General features: G+C 38.7%; 3 protein-coding genes across 3 annotated transcripts in view; all 3 read left to right on the forward strand.

Annotated features, from left to right (window-relative positions):
• LOC126716769 (uncharacterized) overlaps nt 1–20,839 on the forward strand; it is a 77,571-nt gene that overhangs the window by 34,149 nt on the left and 22,583 nt on the right. The gene's annotated exons all lie outside the window — the stretch shown is intronic.
• LOC126716772 (uncharacterized) overlaps nt 1–20,839 on the forward strand; it is a 55,334-nt gene that overhangs the window by 33,246 nt on the left and 1,249 nt on the right. The gene's annotated exons all lie outside the window — the stretch shown is intronic.
• LOC126716771 (uncharacterized) overlaps nt 20,349–20,839 on the forward strand; it is a 74,182-nt gene continuing 73,691 nt past the window's right edge. Inside the window, exon 1 of the mRNA XM_050417752.1 lies at nt 20,349–20,522. The gene's annotated coding sequence lies outside the window, so the exon portion shown is untranslated. The remainder of the gene's footprint in view (nt 20,523–20,839) is intronic.

Here is a 20,839-nt window from a genome sequence, read left to right on the forward strand (position 1 = left end):
GAAAGGAATGAGCCACGCACACCTAAGCAAGCTAAACTAAATCTCCAATTCTCTTAAACTTCAAAACCATATAGTCATAAACCCAATTCAAATATATATGGCCCATTACCATAGCTCAAAGCATTACAATAAAAGTGGTAACTCAAAATACTACAATAAAATATATAATAAATAATAATAATAATAATAATAATAATAAAAAGAAAAAAAAAAGGAACCCACACAATGTTGAGACTGTTCTACAATCAATTATTCGACTTAGAGTAGTCCTATGACATTAGATTTGGCCTTAGGCTGCTTTGGCGATTAAATAAAACCCCAAACCTATAACCTTTCAATTCATTTATCAAATGAAAAAAAAAAAAAAAAAAAAAAACACTCAATCAGATAGGCCCCTTAGATTGCTACTTCATAAGTTGTGCTCACTTGCATAGTTTGTAACCAAAACAAATTGATCTTCCACACTTCTTTGTATCTAAAGAGCCAAATATGAGCATAGCCACTTTAGATTGCTGCTAATGGCATTCTAGCACAACACCAAGAATAAAGCTATTTCAAAAGTTACTGTTATGTTCTCATACCAAATTCAGTTGGCTCTCATTTCTCAATACCTCAATGACAACACCACCACCTTAATTAAAACCAATTGAAACAGCATAACATTGGAATCAGAGGGGAAGAAAAAAAAGAAAAAAAAAAAAAGGAAATCTATGCCAAAGATAGAATTTTTGGCCCCTTGGATTGGTTCCTGTATCTGTAAAAACCAAAACACCACCGCTTCATTACCACCAAAAATGTAAAATTTCTTTCCTCACCGGATATAATACACAAATCCAAATGCAAATTGAAGCTAGAAAACAGACAAAATCAAAGATAAAAAAAAAATAAAAAAAATAAAAACAAACAAACAAACAAACTAAATCCAATTGGGAAGAAGATTTTATGTCAAAACGCTACAAAAATACAAAAAATGCAATTACAGTATTTTAGGTGCTTATTATGTTGATAAGTTGTACTTTTGAAAGAAAAATAAAAGGCAGAAGTAATATTTTCTAGTGAAAAAGAGGAAAAGGAAAAGCTAATAGGGACGGTTACCAAAATTTTGTTGGTAAACATCTATGCCACCAATGCCGCTTTAGAATTCGAGGACTCTCTAGGGATTGTCTTCTTGCTTCCAAGAACCCTCCGCCATGGGACCATCTTCTCCACCGCACACAGCTCCAAACAATATCTAGAAATATTTTTGAAAAGTAAAGCTTAATATTACCTTGAATTTAATTAAGACAGTCAAAGGCTCTTTGCGAGAGACCAAAATTGCAAAAATTTTATCTTTTCCAAACTTGAAATCCTAAACTTATAATAATAATAATAATAATAATAATAATAAATCTTAATTAATACAATTTCCTGAATCAATCTTTGAAATCTCTAAATTCTAAAGTTATCCTGATACCGAAAGAAAGCCCCCCCCCCCCCCCCCCCCGACAAATTCCCATTTGCGAACAGCAACACTTACTGTGAAAGAGGAGATCAAGAGAGAGCGAAAGTAAAGAGAAGTACCTGTGAAAGAGGAGATTGTTTGAAACTTGGTTGTCTTGCTTCCCTTTAGAAGAAGTTGGAAGCTTTGGAATTCTGCATTTTCCATGGCAAAAAACAATGGCAATTTTGCGTTTGTTTTCAAATGCAAATGTTGCTGGGAGAGAGAGAGGATTGGGGTTTTTTTTTTTATTGGTTTAGCTGTAGGTTGATTGGGTATAAAATAGTCTCTTTGGTTTTCACGTTTGACTACAAAATCAAGAAAAAACTTAATTAGCACAGTAATGCACTTTACCCGATACATAGAAGTGGTTTTAATAAGAATGGGTCCACATACATTTAGCTAGATGGAGCAAAATTCAACTTCAATTTCAAATTCTAATTGAACAATTGGAAGGATAATTATGAACTGATCGCCACATAGATGTAGACACATGGCACAAAATTAGAGTTCTAATTTGGAATTGCAATTTGAGTTTCTCTCTGCTTCACCTATTATTTTATATATAGATTATTATTATATAAATTCAATGATGACATGGTCGTTGTTGATGTGACTCAACAAAAATATGATAATAATAATAAGTGTTACACTTCAACTTTTAAATATTATATAAATAATATGTTTTAAGTGCTATTTATCACTTTAACAAATAAATAAATAAATTGCAATCTACCGTATAGTTGTTGTATTGACTCGTTATGCAATACACTTGGCCCAAACATTATACTTTTCCATACAATATTTTGCAAGCCAATAGTACCTCATTAGTTTCAGCGTTTGAACAAACGTGAATATCATCATATTCCCTAACCAGCAGTGAATTAATAAACAGTTCAAGCCAATATATCTGTATCAAATTTAAAGTTGTTACTCGATCGGTATGTTTAACAACTATATATATTCAGCAATATTAAGCACAAATTGAAATGGGCCGAGTTATTTGGGAATCAAGTCCAAGTTTATTTAATTTTTCTTTTTAGCTACATAACTCCGCGTGTTTTGGTTATCTCAGTTTACGTGGATTGTTTGGAGTTCTTTTCTCAAAGAATTGCTGTTGTTCAGAGAAACGTTTTATTCATTTGAGTATATTCTAAAACTGCAACGTTTGATCCTATATAGCAACAAACAGAAACGCAACTTTTGATTTTCCATTGCCTTAGTTAATCAAGGCTCTCCATTTCCCAATGGGAAATTATGTTAACATGGTCTGGATTCATTTTATCACTCAACTCTATGTAAAAAGAACTCCATCAAATTCACCTAGACATGAAGCAATTAATTCCAAGCAAATTCATCTCCGACTCGGACTATATATATATAAACATCCCCATGTGCAAAGGCATTTCTTATGAGCCTTCTTTATGGCAGTTTGAATTATTTCAACATGATAAACAACAGAATACCAGCGTCTCTCCTCTCAAAAATCGCTGACTATGAAATCGAAATAAATGGTGCAAAGGTTAAGGTAACTGTTGCCGATGATTTTTATGTGGTTAGTGCTAAGATAGATGAGTTAGAGTCTACATTACAAACTTTACCAAACCGTGTTGTTGGACTCGACGTTAAGAGTATCAAAACCACTAACTCATATGTAGTCCAAATGCTGCTAATTTTTGTTGGGACTCGTTGCTTGATCATCCAATTATGCCACTTATGCTCAACTCCGTCAACTCTCAAGAAATTTCTGGCTGATGAGACTATTTGCTTTCTGAGTACAAAATTTGAAGAAAAGGTTAATAATATTCTATTTTATCGATATGGTTTAGAATGTAGCTCAGGCGTTGAAGTCAATTATTTTGCTTCAAGGATTTTGAAGAAAGCCAACATTGAGAAGTATGGATTAGCAGAGTTGGCCGGTGAAGTTGGAATGGATATAAAGGAACCAATTGGTGAATGCCCTGACTGGACTGCTAGATCGTTCTCACAAGAACAGATCAAGTATACAATCCACAATGCCTATACTACTTACGTTATTGGGAACAAGTTGGTCGAAATGTGCCTCTAGTCTAAGCATCTAAAGCCATCTTGATAAAGGATTTTACTGCTTTTTTATGGTACTTGGGTTCTTGGTTAATTTCAAAATATTTTGAATAAATTAGTGATTGTGTTTGGTGGGACTCTATATACGAGAGCCTTGTATTAGGTGTGGTTTCACACTTCACTATAATAAATGTCTAATTTTAGCACGATTTATTTGATAAAATAAACTCCAGACACAGATTTCTTCTTTTCCTCTTTGTTTTCCTTCATTTTTTTTTTTCCTTACTAGTTACTACGTACAATTCGGAGGAGAGGGTTGAACCCCTTATTCTTTCTATAGAAAAGATTGGAATAATCTTAAAAAACTACAAGACTCGTGATCTTTTGTGTGAGTTAAGAATGTTACAATACACCATTGACACTTAAGTGTCCGTTCTACATCCTATAATTTGGGTAACTTATTTGCTAAAGGTGAGACAATAAGATAAAAGTCAATTTATTAAATAAATAAAAATAATTTTGTTGTTTATTTGATAAAAGATGAGACAAAAAAAAAAAAAAAATTAGTTTCCAGCCAAATGGACACTAAGGTGGAGTTTGGATACAGATTATTTAGTGCATGTCTGCGTCTGCATTTAAAAATAGTGGGTCCCGTGCACTATTCACGAGACCCACAAACTACTTTTTTCAATAAAAATAACTTTAAAACTAGGTCCCACAACATTATTCACACATTTAAAAATTATTTTATTACAGTGTTTTCAGTTTTCAGTAATAAGCGGTATCCAAACAGACCCTAAATCTAATAATATCATACACTAAAGTAAAGCACATGAGATACCAAGTTCCACCTACCACACTATAGATCTATGATCATTTCTGAGTGTCTTTTAGACAAGAAGTAAAATAGTTTGGCTAAAGGATGAAACACCACTTCCTTTCATAAAAAAATAAAATTAACTAAAATAATAAGAAAGGTGGAGCATATTTAACGTATTCTAGCATGAATAACTTCAAATGGCCCTTTTCTTTGTTATAAAAATTGACCCCATTTGTTTTAGAGATTTGAATGACCCATTGATATTATAATTATATATAATTTTGTAACAGGTAAACAATAGAAATTATATTGATATGGTTGCAAGAACTAGAATTTTTTTTTTTTTTTTTTTTGGCTGAAATAAAAAATTTAATGGCATACAATTTAATTAGTTTTGGTAAGGAATCAAAATATAGGGTAATGCTTTAAAAATGTGCCTTACGTAACATAATTGCAGTCCTTTTATATATGTTAAATGCTAAATTTTACTTGAAAATAATATTAAATCACCTTACATATATGCAAGAAAATTATCAAAATTAAGTTCAGATTATCCACTCTTATAATTAGTACGCCGTAAATTTCAAGAGGCATGCACTTGTGATAGATACATTTATAAATGCCAAGGTTCAAGAGGAACAATTTCTAAGGATTATTATTATTCTTTTTTTTTTTTTTTTTTTGTGATAGTTGTAATATGCTGCTAACCCTCCATCTCGAACCATTTTTCCTCCTAAACACTCAAGCACTTTGTACATAGAGATGTGTAAAATTGGATTAGTGATTTACCAGATTTGTATGGTACCTCTAGAATGAAGACTAACAGTGTAGGGCTTGAATGTAACGCAGTAAGCCTTCAATCGGGTTTGTAAATCCATAATTCTTCATCTTTATCTCATTCAAATTATCTACACTGTAGAGCTTGTTTAACAAATCAGATTGGAAGATTCAATTCTCTCTCTGAGATAGACTTTTTTTCAAGAAGCCCACGATGTTTGCTTGCTAAACTTGTGGTACCAGGTACTGACCATTGAGCAATTAAGTATATCACTATTGCAAGAGCCTAGCTTGTAGCTCAATTGGATTGCACTTCTTAATATTTCTAATTGAGACATCTAGAGTATAAATTCTTCTTGCTCCAATTATTGATTCATGAAATGCACGTGTTACACGAGAACACTAAACTTTAGTACCACACTTGTATAACTAGATATCAAAAGTTTTAGTGTATATATTAAAATCATGATCTTTAGAGGTTAAGAAGAATAATCACAAATCAATACCTTGCATTTGCCTTTGTCTCAATATGTAAATCCCCATGCAACTATGCAAGTGCTTTTCCTACCATAACTCTTGCAAGTACAAGAAGCATTGGTTTGGAGATGTTCAACTTCCACAAATTACGGCACTATCTTTTTAAAATATGTATATCGGTGTATGTGCATTTGCAATACATGGTGCAACTTTAAAGTAAAGTTTATTCAATAATTTTGCTGTGGTTGTTGCTAAGGTAATTAAAAGAGTTGAAGTCTTCATTGCAAAAACCATGTATAGAGGTCAAGGATGACAATTTCATACCATACCAGCCGGTATAGCTGGTTTTTATAGTTCCAATAGATAGATCAATACATAATACTAATGTTTCGTACCGGTTCATATACCGGCTGTATCAGACTCATTTTGACTGTACCGAAAAATATATCAAATTTCGGCCGGTAAATGCATACCGGCCAAAATTAGACAAACACTTTCTTTTGTATTTTTCTTACCTTGATATCAAATTTGTCCCCCATTATTAGGACCTAATCCCTTTCTTTTATTATTTTTTTAGAGGATTCATGACAAAGATGCTAAAATGCATTTTAGCACACAAAACACTAAAAACCCACTACAATAAAGGTGCCAAAAATCAAATTATTTTCCTTTCGCACTTTATTGTAGCTGAATCCTGGATGGTAAACACAAATATATATATGAGAGATAGATAGATTTAATATATAGTAATTTATGTCACATAAATCAAGAAAGCTTGGTTGTTCATGGCATTGTGGCATATAGTGTGCATGTTACATGAACCGCTGAATATGGATGAATGGATAGGCCAGCATTTCATATCCATGATCTTGAGGCACCAATCAGTGCTTTTAGTGTCACTTTCCTAGTGATAAGTTTTATTTATTTTTTATTTATTTTATTATTATTTTTTTTACAAGATAGAAATTCTACTCTAACCTAATCTAAGTGTATATATGTGCGAAACTCCCTCCTAGAGACTTGAACCCCGGCCCTTGCTCCCCACACTCCACAAACATTTATACTTGTGGAGTAACCATCGCACTAAGGGTGTGCGGTGGTTAGTGATAAGTTACCATGATTAATAATTGAAAATTTTCATTTTAAGTCGAATTGTTAGGTTAAAAGGGGGTAAAGTATAGAATCTGTTTGGACATGGGATGGTTAATTCCTAGTTTAGGACAGAAGTGCTCAATCCATAGCACTAGCGGCTTCACGTTGAGTTTACGGTGGTCATGACCACCCTAACTTGGAAAAAAAAATTATTATATATAAATCTTATAAATTTTTGGTTTTTTTATCCTTAAAAAATATTTGGGATCACCCTAAATTTTTTTAGGCTCAACATAATTAGACTTTGGAAAAAATTTGACAATAAACTTGATTGTAAACTAAGGCTACAACTCCACTCATTTTTTTATGTGAATTTTGACAAATCCATCATTGGATAGCATTTTCTTTTTATATCTTTCATACTTGCAAAATTTCAAGAAAATCAAATATCAATAGCTATATCATCAATCAAAATTTTAAATTTCAAGTTTTTGTAGTCTAAAATTATAAATAAATAATAAGTTTATGAATCAAAAATTAAATAACATCTGATTGACACGAAATGCAATTCAACATTTAGACTTTGAAAAAGACAAAGTTTAGCTACAAAAGTGGTTGTAGCGTAAGGCTATAACTTTACTTAATATTTGTTTATTGGAGGTGAATTTTGACAAATCTACTATTGGATTACATTTTCTTGTTATATCTTCCAAGCTTGCAAAATTTCTAAAAAAAATTAAAGATCAATAGCTATGTCATTAATAAATTGCTTAAATTGTAAGTTTTTGTAGTTCAAAATTATGTATAAAATATAATCTTACAGATCATATAGTAAATAATACCTGATTGACACAAAATTTGACATGTGTATTAAGAGCGTAAAGAATATGCAATCCAGCTGTTAGATTTTTAAAATATATAAAAATGTTGATGATAATAAATAAGGTTATCTCCTTAGGTTACAACCAATTTTGTAACTAAACTTTGTCATTTTCAAAATATGTAGCAATGTTAATTTGTTTAGTGAGAACCAAACTTTTTCTTAAACTTTGTTCCCCTTAACAATATATTAGGTCTTTACAGACAAAAATTTTCTTAGAAAAAAGAAGAAGAAGGTCCCTACAAACAGAAGAGAAAGCCCAAGAAAATTTTTATGACACTAAAATTTTGAAAAAGATGTAACTTGAAACAATGATAATGAAACTATCATGCAAATATTTCAAAATAAGAAAATTTGAAAAGGAAATTGTTAGACTTTATGTATTTGTATGTATGTGTAGGGGCCGGGCTTTGGTTCTTAGGTCCAAAAGATGAATGGATCAAGGGCCAAAGAACCCAATATAATAAATTTGTAGAGAGTGGGCTAAAAAGCTAGGCTTCAATGAAGTGGACAACGCCCTCAATGAGCTAAAGATGGTAAGAGAGCAAGGAAAAACAATGAATAGACAAATGTAGTGCACAGAAATTCTTCCTCGGCAATGTCTAAGAAGAGTAGTTCTTGAATATATTTCTCTTAGATTTGATTGCAGTTGCTGTTCTTAATGCTACAGTGTTTTCTCTACAGATTTTTAGCCCCCCTCTTCCTTGGAGGGTCTCTCACATTATATAGCTCTTTTCAGGCGATCTTAGCCCTCCATTTGTTGATCGACCAGTCCACCACTTGAGTGCTTGTCCCATCAAACGCCTTCCCGAACCCCTAATGAGTTGCGGCGGCCAAGGCAGCACTGTTTAAGGGTCTTCTCTGCTTAAATACAGCCAGGAGGTTTGGTGGGATGCATTAAATGTGGGGGCAGCCACCATCCCTTTAGTCATGTCAGGGCTAACCCCCTCTCTGAATCTTTTTCTCAACAGTAGGACCTCCCCTAGCAATGTGCCACTGATGTGGCCTTATTGTTCGAACGTGTGGCCTCCTCGGCACGATAATGGACTCCTCGGCCATGGATACGACACGTGGCACAGGTACCTTATTTAAATTCTTATGCCCCACAATAGCCCCTCAAAACTCCGGTTTTTTCCTCTTATCTAAGGAGAAAAATGGGGTTTTGACTTTGGAATACTAATTCCGCATGTTTCTTTGATTTCCACATGTGAAAGCGTCACTTCGCGTGTCTCACAACCGTTCTGGCACTTTGGAGTTCGCAATGTCTCATTAAATGCTCCAGGCAGCGCTTTGTTCCCCACATCCTATGGTGAGATGGAGATCCTACGACTGGTGTTTCTCCTCAAATTTTAGGTGGGATAACTCCCACCCAATTCCGCCCCCTATATAAGGCACTTAAGGGAATCATTTTCCTCACTTTACAAATCTTCGAGCTCTCCAGACTTCCCAAACTCTCAATCCTTCAAGGCTTTCCAAATTTCTACATCTTCTAGATCTTTAAAAAAAAAAATTTAACCTTTAAGAAGTTCCGGAAGCAACCTTTAAGGGGTATCCCTACGATACTGTGCTTCGGGTCAGTGGCTTACCCACAGAGGAGAAGGGGAGGTCGTCATTCCTATGATTGCCTTCATAGAAGGGAGAATGACGCTTCCCATGGGCAGAGTAACTAGGGATTATCTGATCGCTCATAGGCTGTGCCCCCACCCATGCGCGCCTAACCTGTTTAGGATCTTGGGTAGTGTGGACACTCTCAACAAACAAATAGGGCTAAACCTCACCTGGCATGATGTCATTTAGATGTACGAGTGCAACCTGCTCAGAGACGCAGGGTATTACCCTAAGTCTAGATCCTCGGTTGTCAGGCTCGTCTTGTGCCTCCCCAAATCCAATAAGGGCATGAAGGATGATTTTTTGATAGTCTTGAGTGAATAGCACGACAATCTTCACTGCCCAGTTCGGGAGGGAGAGCCAGGTGAAGTACCTTAGGTTTTTTTTTTTTTTTTTTTTTACACGGGCATTGGTTTCTTAGTTTTACTACCCTTTCTTTTCCTTTAGTATTTGTTTCTTTCTGATGATGGGTTTCATTGTTCTGACCGTGGTTTTGTTCTCAGTTGTTTTTGTAGATAAAAGGCATGTAGTGCCCAACCTTAACCTTGTCAACATTGTAGACCTCAACAAATTACTAAGGTCCGAGGTATTTATGAGCGAAGATAGACAATTGAGAGTTGTCCATCTCATCCTCGACTTCGAGCCTTTATCTGACAAGTTTCAGGACATGGGCCACGTAATCAGGGCAGGCGATCCTCGGCTAGCTCTGATAGACGTCTTGGTGCCAAGTTTTTTAGCCTGAGACAATATCGTGCCGATTGAGTTGCCCTCTCATCGCACTCCCTGCGAAACAGCAGTCCCACAAGAAGAGATAGCTTCCTTGTCACTTGAGGCAGAGATTGACCAGTTTCATCTCGAGGAGGAGAGGGAGGAGCGAGAAGATTCTATCATCAAGTTCTTAGACTCGAAAGGTGAGCTTGATAGAATTTCAGGTGTATGTACCTTCGGCCTCATAGTTGCATGTATAGACGATAGTTTAGAGGACGAAGAAGAAGAAATGGCCCTGAGTAGGAAGAGGGGCTTGTGAGATCTCCTTACGGATAGGGGCAAGGGGCCGACACCCAAGGACGCTTCGGGGTCCCAACCTCTTCTTGCTCTCCCAGCCCCCCCTCCTTCTCCTACAGTTAACCTGCTCCCCATTCCCAACCTGAAGAAGAAAAGGAAGGAGAAGGAGGTAGCCGAGAAGGGGGAGATGGTCCGCCAAAAGGAGCCAAAGTAGCAAAAGATGGCCAAGGGCCAAGGGCGGGCCTCCTCGGTGGAGCGCAGGAAGGACTAGACCACAACCAAGGTGCACCTTCAGACCCCAACTTGGGACCCTCGGGTGGAGCTGGATGGGGCTGTCATACCATGGAACTCCAGCATTAGGGAGTTCTAGAAAAAGCATGCCCACTATTTAGCTGAAGCCCTGGAGAAGCCCCTACTACTACTGAGGGATATGGATGCGCTAAAGCACATGCAAAAGCCAGACCTCTTCCTGTCCCTAAAGAGGGACCTTGCTTTGGTAAGTTCCTAGACATGCCTCACTAAGGGCGTTTTCTTTTCTTTTCTTTTCTTTTTCTTTTTTTTTAAACATACTCCTCTGTTGTTTCTATGCAAGCTATCCAAGAGGTTTTTATGGCCAATGAGTGGGTCAAGAATGCCAGGAATAAGGCTAGGGTTGAGACCAACCTCCGTGCCGAGACCATCAAAGCCTTGAGAGCCGCTGAGCAGAAGAACCAAGAGCTTACCACAAAGCTAACCATGGAGGAGAGGGTGCGGAAGAGTGCTGAAGTCAGTCTAAAGAATGTCCAAGCCCAGGCTGAGGATCAACGCAAAAAACTCCATCATACTGAAATAGAGCTGGCCACAGCGAAACAACAGGTCCTGAAGCTAAAGGCAGAGCTACAAAGAGCCAAGGACGCTGCTCGAATGACCGAGGAAGTGGCGGAGGCTTCAAAGTAGGCATCCTATGACCTTGGGGTGCAAGAGACCGAAGTCCGCCTGGCAGACGAGCTGGCCGAGGTCTGTAGGGACTACTGTCAAGAGGTATGGATGGAGGCCCTCAACCTGGTAGAAGTCCCTGCCACCTCGGAGTAGAGGAAGGCTAAGAACATCTTCTACCCTGCAGATATCCGTGAGGTTCCAACTGCACTCCTTCCTCCTACTACCCTTGCCCCAACCTTCTCCGAGCAACCCTCTACCACCCAGGGTCCTCTTCCTCCTATTGAGGTTCCTAAAGGGCTTGGCAAAGCTAGTGACCAAGGCCAAGAAGCTGATGTGGCTAAGGATAAGGGCAAGGGCAAGGGCAAAGGCAAGGAGGTCAAGCTCCCGCCAGAGGCCAAGGGTTTAGAGGCCACCCTTAAGGTCAAGGATGCCGCTCTCAAGGCCAAGGAGGCTGATCCCAAAACCCAAGGGAGCTGATCCCAAGGCCACCAACCTTCCTATCTCCCAGCCGGGCAGCAAGGTTGATCCCCCTCCAGCGAAGGCACAGTTTACGCTCCTTTCTTTTGCTTATGGCTATGTGTGTGTGTGTGTATATATATATATATTTTTTGTATGTCATTTTCCTTTGTTATGGCAATTTGCCATGTTCAAGATGTACTTCTTCTTTTTGTTGAATGAAAAGACATTAACTTTAGCTCTTGTGGACTTTTGTTTTTCTTGCAATATTTGTCTTTGGTCGGTTGTAGTTACCGTTTTACCTTTTGCAAAGATTTCAAATTGATGATGCTTCTAAGGGTGAACACCCATATCTTAACAAAATCTTAATGTCAATGAATGGTTGTTAACTTAAATGCATTGCTCCCATATAAAAAATAAGAGGGGGGAAAAAAAAAAGACTGTGTTTGTACTGAAAATTGTGTAATCAACAGGGACGTCTAAGTCTTTAAAGAGAAACAAAACACTTAGAGAAATAATGTGAAGTATTAATTTACCCAAGACATGTGGTCCGAGAAGTTAGGCGTGGCCAAAGTTCTGTTTAACACTTAGAGAAATAATGGGAAGTATTAATTTACTCAAGGCATGTGGTCCGAAGAGTCAGACATGGCCAAGATTTTTTTTATACTTAGAGAAATAATGGAAAGTATTAATTTACCCAAGGCATGTGGCCTGAAGAGCCAGGCATAGCCAAGGTTCTATTTAACACTTAGAGAAATAATATGAAATATTAATTTACCTAAGGCATGTGGTCCGAGGAGCCAGGCATGGCCAAGGTTCTGTTTAATACTTTAAGAAATAATGGAGAGTGTTAATTTACCCAAGTCATGTGGTCTGAGGAGTCAGGCATAACCAAGGTTCTATTTAACACTTAGAGAAATAATGGAGTGTTAATTTACCCAAGGCATGTGGTCTGAGGGGTTGGGCATAACTAAGGTTCTGTTTAACACTTAGAGAAATAACGTGAAGTATTAATTTACTCAAGACATGTGATTCGAGGAGCCAAGCATGGCCAATGTTTTGTTTAATACTCACACAAGTAGTTATTGCAACACATAAGGTTATAAATGAAAACTTGGCAAAGCTGCCTTTTATTAATAATAGTACATTCACAGGTTATTTACATTCTAAGGTTGTAGTATAACTTTTTCGTCTAGATCTTCTAGGAAGTATGCTCCTATGATTGCTATCAAGGTGATACGGTATAGTCCTTCCCAATTGGGCCCTAACTTCCCTCATGTTGGACATTTTGTGGTGCCCACCACCTTCCTCAATACTAAGTCCCCTAGGTTCAATGGTCTTAACTTTACATCGGAATTATACCCTTGTTTGAGTTTCTACTGGTAATATGCTAATTGAACCATGGTGTTTTCTCTCCGCTCCTCAACTAGGTCCAGGCTCTTTTCTAGTAGGTTGTCATTGCTGTTTGGAGCGAATAAGCTAGTCCTCAGTGTTGGGAATCCAGTCTCCAGAGGAATCACAGCCTCGACCCCATAGGTCATTGAAAAGGGGGTTTACCCTATTGACCTACGAGGGGTAGTTCGATATGTTTAGAGGATATGTGGAAGCTCGTCCACCCATTTGCCATTTGCATCATCCAACCTCTTCTTGAGTCCATTCACTATAACCTTATTAACAGTCTTGGCTTGCCTATTCCCTTGGGGGTAAGCCAGAGTGGAATACTTATTCGTGATACCCAATTCACAGCAATACCTTCTGAAAACCTTACTGTCAAACTGAAGTCCGTTGTTTGAGATGAGGGTATGAGGAATCCCAAACCAAGTGACAATGTTCTTCAACACAAACCTCTTGGCATCCACATCCCTAATGTTTGCTAGTGGCTCAGCTTCAACCTACTAGGTGAAGTAATCAATGCCAACTAGAAGCCATCTCCTGTTTCCTGGTTTGGAGAAGGGTCCCACAATGTCCAAGCCCCACTAAGCAAAAGGCCAGGGACTAGATAGAGGATTAGGAACGCCGTCTAGCTGATGAATGTTGGGAGCAAATCTCTGACACTAGTCACACTTCTTCAAGTATTCTTGTGTTTCCCTTTGCATATTAGGCCACTAATATCCTTCCATAAGAGCCCTGTGGGACAAGAATCTGCCTCTTGTGTAGTTTCCACAAATCCCCTCATGCAACTCTTCTAGGAGTGGCTCTACTACTTCAAGATGGAAGCATAGCAAATACGGCTCAGAAAAAGAGCACTTGTACAACTTTTGGTCCTTAGACAACCAAAATCACAGAGCCTTTCTTTGCACTATGTCAGCCTCCCCCTTCTCCTTAGGCAAGATGTCATCCTTAAGGAATAGGACAATAGGATCCATCCAACTAGGTCCCACCCTTAGTCGATGAATCTAGACCTTCTTCCTCTCCATCTCAGTAGGGTTACATAGGTCCTCGACTAGGATGACCTGAGGTAGACTCTGCGCCAAGAAGGTTGCAAGAATGGCAAGAGAATCAGCATGCGTATTTCTGCTTCTAGGGATTTGGTGTAAGGAATAAAAGTCAAATCTTGATTGCAAGTGTCTAGCATGGTTTAGGTATTCTTGCATTCTCACATCCCTAGCTTCCAGTTCCCCCTTAACTTGGCCTACAACCAACCTCGAATATGAAAACATCTCTACTACTCTTCCTTCCATTTTTTGAACCACAACCATCCCCTCTAGCAAAGCCTCGTACTCGGTCTCATTGTTCGTGACCGAGAAGCCCAGCCTTAAGGATTTCTTAATGATGATCCTTTCAGGAGATACTACAACCAGCCCCACTCCTGATCCCTTTTGGTTTGCTGCACCGTCAACATACACCTTCCAAGGTAAAGGTTCTTGCAAGGAGACCATCCCAATTAATTTTCCATTCATGCTTGGCCTTTCACCATTTTCTTTAAACAAAGGCTCAGCAAACTCAGCCACTAAGTCGGCGAGGACCTAGCCCTTTACAGAGGTGCGAGACATGTATTTTATATCGAAGGCTCCTAGGATCGTTGCCCATTTTGCAACCCTCTAAGTGTAATCAACTTTCTGAAGTAGTGATCGAAAAGGGAGTTGGGTTAGAACCAAAATAGTATGAGTCTGGAAGTAACGTGGGAGCTTTCGTGTAGCATGCACTACTACCAAGATGCCCCCTTCCAGTAGTAAATAGCGAACCTCTGCCTCAGGTAATGATTTGCTTACATTATAAACTAGTCTCTGCACCCCATTCTTATCCTGCATCAGTACTAGACTCACCGCATATGAGGATACAGCAATGTAAGCGAATAAAACCTCATCCTACTCGGGTTTAGACATAATGAGTGGCCAAGAAAGATATTCCTTCAATTGTTGGAAGGCCGAGGAACACTCTTCTGTCCATTCGAATCCCTTCCACTTATGCAACAACTAGAAGAAGAGCCTACACCTGTCCGCTGATTGAGAAATGAATCGATTCAAAGCGACAATCATTCCTGTCAACTTTTGGACCTCTTTGGGATTCCGAGAAGGCTGCAATTCCGCTGTGGGTAACCATATAACCCATAAACTCGTCAAAGCCCACTCCAAAAGAACATTTAGCAGCATTGAGGCGCAATTTGTGTCTCCTCAGTATCTCAAAAATATTTCCAAGATCATTTATGTGCTCGAAATCCACCTTACTCTTTACCACCATATCATCTATGTAGACCTCGATGTTCTTGCCCAGTTGTGGTTCGAACATCCTGGTCTTCATTCTCTGATAAGTAGACCTTGCATTATTCAGCCCAAAGGGCATCATTTTGTAATAATAATTCCTTGTGGGTGTAACGAAAGAAGTCTTCTCCTGATCATCCAAATCCAAGGGTATCTGGTGATATCCCTGGAAAGCATTCAAGAAACTCATCTGAGGATGGCCCGCAGTTGCATCCACCAGCTGATCTATCCGACGCAGAGGTAAAGGATCCTTTGGGCAAGCCATATTTAAATCCGTGAAGTCTACAAACACTCGCCATTTCCCACTTTTCTTCTTCACCACCACTGTGTTGGCCAACCATTCTGGGTAAAACACCTCCTTTATGGCCACAACCCGCTTAGGCTTGAGTACTTCTTCCTTGAAAGTATCAGAATGTTCTTTAGATAAGCACCGAGGTGGTTGCTTTTTGGGGAAGGCAGATGGATTGATGTTTAAATGGTGACAAATGAAGTCCGGATCCACCCTAGGGGCCTTATAAGCACTCCAGGCAAATACATCAATATTTTTTCTAAGAAAATTTATTAGCTCTTCCTTCTCCTGAGGAGGCAGCTGAACTCCGACTTGGAAGAATTTCACCTCGTTGTTGCCAATAACAACTTTTTCCAGTTGCTCGTGCTTAGCCCCTTCTGCCACTGTCCCTATAGACAACTCTGGCACCCTTGATTACTATAAGTCCTTTGTCGCGAAGGCCGAGGACTCACCCCCAATTCGATGTCTAATTGTGGCCACCATGCATTGCTTGGCCATGGATTGGCTCCCCACTAGTTCCTCAACTCGTCCCCCAGACATATATTTCACCTTCAGGTGTAGGGTGGAAGGTACGACCCCCATAGCGTGAAGCCAAGGCCTTGCCACAATGGCAGTGTAGGGGGAATAGGTATCTACCATAATGAAGTTCACTTCCACGACCTTTGTCCTTGTCTGAACGGGTAGTCGGATTTGGCCTTTTGAAAATACAATCTTGTCATCAAGTCCTCGGTTCTCAACTTTAGTCCCTTAAATAGGTCAGGGTACATGATATCCGCGCCGCTGCCCTAATCTACCAGCACCCTCTTCACATCACACCCTCCTATTCTGAGGGTAACTACTAGGGCATCATCGTGTGGCTGTAAGGTTCCCACTTTGTCTTCATTGGCAAAGCTCAAAGCTGGCCGAGCCTCCACTTTACTCCTCTTTTGATTAAGGGACAAGTCATCTACAGATGGCCGAGCTACAGACATCACCCTGGATGGCTGAGAACCAGTTCTTCCCGAGGTAGCCAGGATGATGCTGATTGTACCTAAAGGTGGTCTTGCGGAAGCGTCCCTCTAAGCCCTTGGCCCTGCCTGACTGCCCTATCTGTTGAGCTGATGTAGAAATTGCTTCAACTTTCCTGCCTTAACTAATTACTCCAAGTGGCTCCACAAAGTCCCGCAATTCTCGGTAGTGTGCCCTCGTTTCTGGTGGTATTGGCAATGAAAACTTTAGTTATGCTTTGCGGGGTCTCCCCTCATCCTGTTTGGCCATTGAAAGTATGGCTCATTCTTGATTTTTTCTAGGATTTGGTGTATTGGCTCTCGGAACACGGTACTGACTACCTGAGTAACAGTAGATTAGAATGTCCCGCAAAATCTCTTCGAGGTCGGTTATTATTGTACCTGTCCGACCTAAGATCCCTTCTGTCCTGAGGGACCATCTTAGCCTTCCCCTTCCCTGTTTCTAGTCCTCTTTGACCCGCTTATACTCATCAATACGATCCATGAGCCAACACACACTCCTGATCGGTTTCCCAGTCAAAGATTTTTCAGATCATACTCGGTAGGCAAGCCGACCTTGAAGGTCCTTATAGCTACGTCATCAAAGTTCCCATTTATCTCATTGAACATCTCCCAGTACCTGTCAGAGTACGTTTTCAAGATCTCCCCCTCCTGCATTGCTATGGACAACAAAGAGTCCAAAGGCCGAGGAACCTTGCTATAAGTCACAAAACGAGCCTCAAACGCCCGAGTAAGCTCCTTAAAGGAGTTGATAGAGCCTTCCTTCAAGCTGTCAAACCACCTTATCGCCACAGGCCCCAAACTGGATTGGAACACCTTGCATATCAAAGGCTCACTCTTGGAGTGCACAACTAGTCTCTGGATGAAGTGGCTCACATGCTCCACGGGATCCATTCTTCCATTGTACATGGTGAATGTTGGCTGGGTAAAATGCCTGGGAAGCTTTCCCCCTTTAATTCTATGCGTAAACGGTGATTTGGAGATCTGGTTAAGAGCCCTGCTCATAGCATAATTGCCCAGACCTTTGCAAGGTGGACACTTACTCCTCCGTTTGTAGTGATGGTCCTCATTGTATGAAAAAGACTCACTTGGGGGAGTTCGAGACCTGGGCCTGTAGTTACCATCTCCCTCATCATCAGAAGAAGGGTCAGAATTCTAGAGAGTCCTTCGTCGCTTGCGGTGTAGCCTCCAACAAAGACGGTCAATCTCCAACTGCAAGCTTCTGGTATTCTCCTTAGGGGAGATGTGACTCCCGCCTCGAGACTGGGTCCTACTAGTATGCGTGGTGTGCACACTAACCGCTTAAGGTTGAGAAACTGATCCTGACATTGGGAACCAATAGACTCCTTTCGATCTTACCCTAACCCTGCCATGGTTGGATGTCGAACTCACTAAAGCTCAAGCCTTCCCCATAGACAGCACCAATTTTAGGGGTTAGGCTTTGGTTCTTAGGTCCAAAAGATGAATGTATTAAGGTCCAAAGAGCCCAATACAAAAAATTTGTAATGAGTGGGCTAAAAAGTTAGGCTTCAATGAAGTGGACAACGCATTTAATGGGCTAAAGATGGTAAGAGAGTAAGGAAAAACAATGAATAGACAAATGTGGTGCACAGAAATTCTTCCTCGACAATGTCTGAGGAAAGTAGTTCTTGAATATATTTCTCTTAGATTTGATTACAGTTGCTATTCTTAATGCTAAAGTGTTTTCTCTATAGATTTTCTGCCCCCCTCCTCCTTGGAGGGCCTCTCACATTATATAGCTCCCTTCAGGCGATCTTGGCCCTCCATTTGTTGATCGTCCTGTACACCACTTGAGTGTTTGTCCCATTAGACACCTTCCCAAACCCCTTGTGAGTTGCGGCGGCCAAGGCAGCACTATTCAGGGGTCTTCTCCACATAAATGCAGCCAGTAGGTTTGGTGGGATGCATTAATGTAGGGGCAGCCACCATCCCTTCAGTCATGTCAGGGCTTACCCCCTCTGCGAAGCTTTTTCTCAATAGTAGGACCTCCTCTGGCAATGTGCCACTAACGTGGCCTTATTGTCCGAGCGTGTGGCCTCCTCGGCACGATAATGGACTCCTCAGCCACGGATACGACACGTGGCATAGGTACCTTATTTAAATTCTTGTGCCCCACAATATGTTTGTGTGTGTGTGTGTGTGTGTTTTTTTTTTTTTTTTTTTTTTGGGTCAATATATGAAGTTTTCTATTTTTATTAAATTTTTTATAATTTAAGTTTTTTAATGACCATCCTAGAAAATATTGGTGAAGCGTGATTTTTCTCCAATGAGTGCGAGCTCTTAACCAATAAATTTATTAATACATTGAATTGATATCGATTTATAAATGAAAAAAAAAAAAAAAAAAAAAAAAAACTATTTGTTATACTATATTATAATTTGTATGTTTGTTTAGACCCCTTAAACCAGATTGTTTAACCTAATATATTAACCAAGTGATTACTTAGATTAATTATTCAAATTTAGGTTAAACACAAATAAATCATATCATGCAAAGATGCAAAAAAATAAATAACAACATGATATGATGACTTAGGAAAACCAATGAAACTAATCGTTTTAAGGTAAAAACTTGGGGAGGATTTGACCTAGCAATCCTCAAGATAAACCAAATCCACTATAAGAGAATTGAAGATTTTACAAAAGATTTAACCTTAAATCTAATGCTACCTCATGTAGTAATTTACTTACACAACCACGTGTAAGCTCCAAATCCACAGACTTCTTCTCTTCTTGGATTTACAGCAACACAAGCTGCCTTGCTTGTGACTTTGAGATTCCATTCAAAGGTTTCAGATCACCCTCAGTAATGATCTTGATGCAGTAACTATGTTCTACCAATGCTTGGTTGTAGTTTTGGCTCCAGTAGATTCTTGTGTTAGAAGGTACAAAATTTCTCAAATCTCACAAAGAGTAACACACAAATCTTCTTCAACACTCTCAAAACGTGACTAGGGTTTCCCTTTTATATGTGAAGAAGTTTAGATTAAACCATAAACATATTCGCGGGCTTTGGGCCTATTTAAAAGTTCTATAGAAAATTGTGATTGCGATTTTCGATCGGTCGAGCCTAATTCTTGATCGGTCAAAAAAGACAGAACTTCACTTCCTTTTTTGCAATCAACTGGACTTCGACACTTGAAACAACATTATCTAAGCATTGCCTAAACACTTAGACTAGACATATTTTATTCTTGGTTTGCCAACACAATATCACAATAATTCTAAATATTTAATTCTAAATCTATAGAACCTAACATAATTAATACTATTTTACTCATTACCCTGTGAGAGACATGAGAAGTAAAAGAAAGAATAAAAGAAAATATTTAAATAAAGTATGTAAGATATTCTCATAACAGAAATAATAGTTATAATGTAGGGTGTAAAAACAGATAAAGTAATATTTTAAGTTGTTAAAAATTCAACATTTTAGGACATTTACATTTAATATCTGATTATAAATTTAGCTTTTAATTTTTATGTACAGTATTTTAACACGTTCCCTTTTTTAAATAGTTTTCAAATTATAAATATAATTTAATATATTTTTAGCAAAACACTCATCATTGTGAATGATTGACAGATGACTCTCAGTTGGTGTGACCACGGACTTCAAGTAGATATTGAATTGTCTTCAATCTGATAAAGCAGCAGAGAAAGACTTAAGGGCTAAGGCATGGGAAAGACTTGAGAGCTAAGTCGTTGACATGTGGAGGAGAAAAACCTTCTTCTTTTTTGAATTAAAAAGCTAAATGGGATTGTTCCTTGTTTCTCTTCTTTTTAAATAGGCCCAAAGATAAAGCCACTTCATGCTTCTTTAGTCTGTACTCTATACTCTGTACATCTCTAGCTCTCTTGCTTTCCCTATAACTTTACTCCATAGCCAAACGCTTTTGCAGGAGCGATCGAGAAAGATAGAGAGATCTCTCTCCATTCTTATCGCAAGAAGTGAGTGTCCCGGTGATCTCTCTCTATTTTGTGTAGTATTTTAGCTTGTGAATTGTTTGAATATCAGGTTTCACTTGAAGCATGCATATGTAGTCAGTTAAACCTCTCTCATGGAAGGGTTCGTTACTCTTTCCAGTAACATGTTTGATATCTGCTACAAAATTTTATTTATAGTATGGGCACGTACTTTTATTTGATGTGTACGTAATTGTTTTAAAAGAGCTAGTGTAAACAATAAATTTCAATCTTTCACTCTCTACAGCTAGATTGCCAAAGAATTGAATTAGTTTTTAGTGCTTGAAATGAAGAAAGATCAA

Source organism: Quercus robur, chromosome 3, assembly GCF_932294415.1.
Source record: "Quercus robur chromosome 3, dhQueRobu3.1, whole genome shotgun sequence".
NCBI classification, from domain to species: Eukaryota; Viridiplantae; Streptophyta; class Magnoliopsida; order Fagales; family Fagaceae; genus Quercus; species Quercus robur.